Genomic DNA, 6,137 nt, shown 5'->3' with positions numbered 1-6,137 from the left:
ACTTTCGGAACACTCAGTGACAGTGCCAGCCGGCGCTTTTAGCCCTTCCTCCGATTTTTCTCACTCCTCCCTACCCGCTATGAACAAACAGTAGAAGTTGGAGCTGCACCAAGTCTGGCTTCCACACCTGGCCGCTCACCCCTTGGCGGCCCCTAACCTCCTCTGGGATGACTGGAGTCCCTCAGAAGCCCCGGGTCTGAAATTGGATGGACATGCTCTGTTCCCAAGAACTCCCCAAAATACCAACCCACCTTAAGGCCAAAACATAAAGTTGTGCTTCCCCTTCCCCATTCCAAAGTCCCTCTGTTGCTGCTTTCATGGTCCCAGGCTCTGGGAGATAGGCTGGAAATTGGGGGCTGGGGCATGAGGGTACCCTCTCCACCTGGCAAAGATCTGGCCTCTTGTGCTGACACCCGTTCCTCCCATAAGCTCCTCCCCCTCCATAAAGTACATGAGGTTCCAACAGTAAGGGAGAACCCCCTACAGCCCGCCCCCTTCCTGAAATCTGCCCCCCCACCCCGCATCCCTTTCCCAGAACCCCACATCATCCCACAAGGGTCCCCTCTTGCCCAAAGAGGATCCACATAACTGAGACATGACTTGTCCCCTTCTACTGCCCAGCCTCTTTTCAAGTAAACGTGACTGGAATGAGCCTCCTAGGATCATAAAAAATGTATTTGCTGTCCTCTGTTGGCCGACGGGTGTCACACTCAGAAAACACATCACCCAACCCAGTGGGCGCTCCTCATGCCATCGGGGGGGTCCCGGGGGCCCCAGTCAGAGGAAGTGAGCCACACAGCCCCCTCCTCTCCTCCTGCCTCAGCTGCAGTCCTACCCTGCCCCCACCTCCCTCGGGGGCGCGCGGGGTGGGGGGTGTTCCTGGCTTGCAGCCACTGCCCTGGACTTTGACCCACTGGCCTTGTGGCTCATGTCCCTTCTCTCTCGTTGGATCCCAATTTCAGGAGTCTGGAGGGCTGTGCTCACGGGGAGGCAAGGAAGTCTGCGGTGGGGCCCTCTGGGCTCACTCTGGGCTGGGGGACCCCCAGAGGATGGTTTCTCCAATAGCAGCTTGGAGGGGCAGTGAGAAAAAGGGGGGCTAGGTCAGACCCCTCTTAAGGCAGAGGACTGATCACTGATAATCATCAATCCCCACTTCCTCCTGAGGACCTACTATGTGCCAGGCACATGGAATATACTGTCTTACCGAACTCACCGCATTACCTTACGGCAGCCAGACAGGAAGACTGAGGCTTAGAGGTCGGTTGTTCATTGAACCAATGCTTGCTGGCCCTCTGCTGATGCTGGGGCCACAGAGGACAGGCGCTGCCCTCTGGAACTCATCATCTCAGGGAGAGACCCACGTCAGCAGGGGATTACCATGCTGCCCTCATGGTCCAGGGCATGAGTGCTGGAGCCCAGCTGCCTGGGGTCAGGGCACCATGAGAGACTGAGGCTGGGCCGGGACGTCCCTCCTGGGCCTCCCTACTGTCCCACTCAGGGCTGCCTCCGTCAAGTCTGCATTGTCCTCTGGGTCAGTCCCCTCTTGTGGGGTAGAGCCAGAGAGAGGCTTTGCGTCCCCTCCCACTTCTTGCCCCCTGCCAGGACTGGCTGCAAGTCCCTGGGCCTCAGTTTCCTCATCTGTAAAACAGGAGTTATAATACCCGCCTTATAGGACTTGTAGGGGGATTAAATGAGACAAAGTCCATGTAGGAGAATTTGGCAATCAAAAAATTTGTTTGTCTTGTAAATATTTTTATTTTATGTTTAGAAACTGCAGTTTTAAGTATATTGACAGAACATGCATAACAAAAGCTTCCTAAGAAGTGGAAAAAAATATTGCTGGAAAAATTGGCCTCATTAACATATTTAGACATTTACTTAATACATACTCCATTGGAAATTAATGATATGACTTATTTTTAAAATTTTTATTGGAGTACGGTTGCTTTAATTGATATGACTTTTTTTTTTTTTTTTTTTTTTGCGGTATGGGGTCTCTCACTGTTGTGGCCCCTCCCGTTGCGGAGCATAGGCTCCGGACACGCAGGCTCAGCGGCCATGGCTCAGGGGCCCAGCCGCTCCACAGCATGTGGGATCTTCCCGGACCGGGGCACGAACCCGTGTTCCCTGCATCGGCAGGCGGACTCTCAATCACTGCACCACCAGGGAAGCCCAATTGATATGACTTTTATACAAACACTAACATTTCCAAATCAGTCTAACTAGGGGGGCGTTTCAGTTCTTTACCATCTATACCCAAAGTAGAAAATCCCTCAGTTTCTGAATGCAATCCTGACAGACATCAGAAATGGTCACTCTGAGATCCTGCTGACATATTGTTCTATACCTTCGTCTAAAGATGTTTCTGTTGAGTAAGTGTCCCTATGCTTCTTTTTCTCTTTGCTCTGATCTTCCTGCAGCTTCAGAGTTATATTTCAGATTTCTTCTCTTTTTGCTCTCATTTTTGCGGGAGGAAACCAGTTTGCCAAATTCATATGTAGTTCAAAATTGAGAACTGGATTTCTCTTAGAATCTTAACATTTGATCGAGAAGGGCCTCTGAGTACATTCACCAGATGGTTGGTTGTGCTCTGTGTTACTACCTGGAGGAGGGGATGTCTGCGCTGAGACTGGAAAGAGGAAAAAAACTGGGCCAGCGAGAGGGGTGAAGTCCAGGCCTCAGGTGTAGCACGTGCAAAGCCGGCCCTTCTGGGGAGCTGAAGTAGCTCCCTGGAGCCACAGTAGCCTGGTTCAAGTTCCTGTAGGACGCCCCCGCCCACATCTGTGTGCTGAGCCCCAGGATTCTGGAAGCTCACCTTATCACCCCCAGTTCAGACCCTAAGAGCTGGATGCAGAAGGCGGGCCCATGGGCAAGGTCCCACCAAAGGCAGCGAGGCCCCTGCCTTTACCTTGCACTTTAAAAGATGCCCCGATCCCTTTGCGGCCTGCCCTTGCCCCTTCTGGCTCAGCTTCCCATGACTCAAGCTAGTGGCGGGCCTGAAATCCAGTTAAGTACCGGAAGTGCTGCCAGACTCCGGAAAACAATCCGCTCCTCGGCCGGAAGCCACAGAGGCCCACTCTGGCCTTCTCCGAGGAAGGAGCCCCACCCGCACCCAGGTTTCTGGCCCAGGGAGGATGCCAAGGCCTAGGCCAGAAGTGCAGGGAGGCCACACCAGGAAGAGGGAGCCTTCCAGAAAGGCCTGGACTCCTGGCTCCCAGGCCGATAGAGAGAGAGAGAGAGAGAGAGAGAGAGAGAGAGAGAGAGAGAAGGCTTCACCCTGCCTCTCTGTAGGTTTTCCTCAGGTTGTACAGGAGGGAGAAATGCCCAGTCACTGCCATCTCCCAAGACTCCTAGAATATCAAAAATGAAAAACTTCCAAAGCAAGCATATAAAAATTATTGTACAATAGGTTTTAAACATTTGCATCAAACAGATGTGGACTTAAAAAACAGGTACACACAAACAGGAATGCAATCATAGCAATGTAGTTATGCTAGATATGGGACAGAATCAGGATTTATGGAAAATAATTTCTTATGTGCATCCACCGAGGTTCATGGGACATGAGTCTGAAGTGACGTGATGGTCGTGTTCCTCCCTCAACCCCATCAGGAGGTGGCTGTGACCACCCTTGTGATATCTTGTAGAGATAATGTTAAGAATCTAGCCTAAAAAATCTTCCTGAACACAAGGACTTAGGCCCAGTGGTCCTTACAAGTTAGGTCCAAAGCTCCCTGAAAGCCAGAGGTTGCCCCACCCTCATCCTACCCTGGCCTCGGACCCTCGGCAGCATACTGAGTGGCAGGAGCAACTCCAGGGCCTTTCATCTGGCCCTGCCCAACTGCCACAGTGGTACCTGTGCCCCATAGGGAACAACAGGAACTGGGAGCAAAGAGGATGAAAGGGAAAGCAGTTTCCATGGCCCTGCCCCTCGGGCTCTGTGATGTCAGGTGGAGACAGCCCCTGGCCTGCCTGGGTTTTCTTAAGGCCACCCAGAGCCACAAGTGCCTGTGAGCCTGGAGCCTTGTGTTTCTTTACGAAACGGAAAAACACGGGGGCAAGCTACTCGCTCAGGACCTGTAGCCTTGCTACCCTGCCTTGTCTGGCACATGGTCGGGCAAATTAAAGATTTTTTAGAAAATGAATAAGAAGGAAGGAAAAGTACTAGAAGAGAGGTCGTGAGCCTGGGATGTAATTTCCCGGGAGGCCAGGAGGCGAAGAACTCCAGGCCCTGAGTAGACAGAAAGACAAACTGCCATTGTTGAGACCAAGGGGTCTGTGGTTCCTGGTGGGCTGGGAACAAGGTCCTCACCTGCTAAGGGGGTCATGACCCTGGAATCCTCAGTCCTGAATTTGTTTCCTCATTGACAATAATGGGGATGTTAAAAGCATTAAATTTCATGATTTGCATGAAGTGCTTGTCTGGGTCTGGCACATAGCAAGTGCTCAATAAATTGTAGGGATTATCATTAGCTGTTCAATGGGTGTCTTGAACCGGCCATGCCTGGGATGTAGGAATAGATTTACAAGTGCAAGGGCTTCTCCTTTAAGATGTGGTTGGTGTCCCTAGCATCAGTTTCATCCTCACCCCTCAGCCCAGGGAAACCAAAGTGGAAGAAGCACCAGGGTCTGGATGGGTGGGCCAACTCAGCTGAGAGTTGGCTTCTTGGAATTTCAACAGGGTGGCCAAATTGTGTCACGAAACTAGTAGAATGCTCCACATCCAGCCCAGGTGGAAATGAAAGAGTTGATCAACATCTCCATCAGCATAGAATTCTTCTCTGGAACCCACATGACTGTGGACCCATCACCACCTCTCAGACCAATACCAACTTTAAAATAAATGCTGTTGGACTTGGAGTTTTTTTTTTATGAGAGGTTGCAACTGGCAATCCACAGGCTGAGCAGGGCCCACAGATGTGTTTCATTTGGCCTACAGAGGCTTTAAAATAATAAAAATAAATTTGACTTGGTGGCCAACATTTTTAAATCAGGAAATTTCATATTTAAATAATCCAGATTTCTGGTGTCTTTTAAGAAAATCAGGTGATCAAAAGATTTGGCAGGTGGTGGAGTCAAGATGGTGGCACGGGAAGATGCGGAGTTCATGTCTCCCCACAACTAGGGTGCCTGCCGGATACTGGTGGGGGACCTCGACGCCCAAGGAGATGGGAGGAACCCCCAAGCGAGCCGCCGGGGCTCAGGCCAAAGCTCCTGTGGTGGGGGCTCTGAGTCCAAACCACTGGACTAACAGAGAACCTCAGACCCCAAGGAATATTCATCAGAGTGAGGTCTCCCAGAGGTCCTCATTTCAGCACCAAGACCCAGCTCTACCCAACAGCCTACAAACTCCAGTGTTGGAAGCCTCAGGCTAAACAGCCAGTAAGACAGAAACACAATCCCACCCATCAAAAAAAAAAAAAAAGATTTGGCAGCCGTGGGCCTGTCTTCCTGCAGAGCAACAGTTGGTTGGAGCAGAGCAGTGGATAACAGGATATATTAGTCAGTGAAGGCTAGCTGCTATAACAAACATCCCCAAGGTTTCAGTGGCTTACCACAATACAAGTTCATTTCTTGCTCATATTGTTACCAAGTCTAAGCTCGTACTGCTCACTGACAGGCCAGTAAATCGAAAGACGAATCGTCGGGGCAAGAAATAGCGACTTCATTTGGAAAGCCAGCAGTGCAAGAAGGTGGCGGACTTATGTCCCAAAGAACCATCTTGCCTGAGTTAGGGTTCAGGCTTCTTTTATAGTAAAAGGGGAGGAGTAAAGTCAAACATTTCCTGGTTCCAGTCAGCCTCTGGAGGGGATATGATAATTTCTTCCTTCCCGCAGTCATTCACAGTTGGGTCTGGTCAGGATGTTTCATGTGAGCTAAACAAAGGTATTTTAGCTTAATGCTTGTTACCTGAGATGCAGAGTTCCCAGAGATGGGCCATTATGTATAATTTAAGCTTGTAGACAACATCCCTTTAGTGATTAACTTGTAATAGAATACAGTTTCTTCCTTATTACAATATCATAGTCCAAGAAGTGGGGGGTGGGGGTGTCCACACATTATTTAGGGAAACAGATGTCTTCCACTTCATGGCTCTGACATCTTCGAGGGATTCATTCTTTCTACATTGAGCTGGA

This window comes from Phocoena sinus, chromosome 15, assembly GCF_008692025.1.
Source record: "Phocoena sinus isolate mPhoSin1 chromosome 15, mPhoSin1.pri, whole genome shotgun sequence".
Taxonomy (NCBI): domain Eukaryota; kingdom Metazoa; phylum Chordata; class Mammalia; order Artiodactyla; family Phocoenidae; genus Phocoena; species Phocoena sinus.
This window is presented reverse-complemented; position numbering follows the sequence as displayed.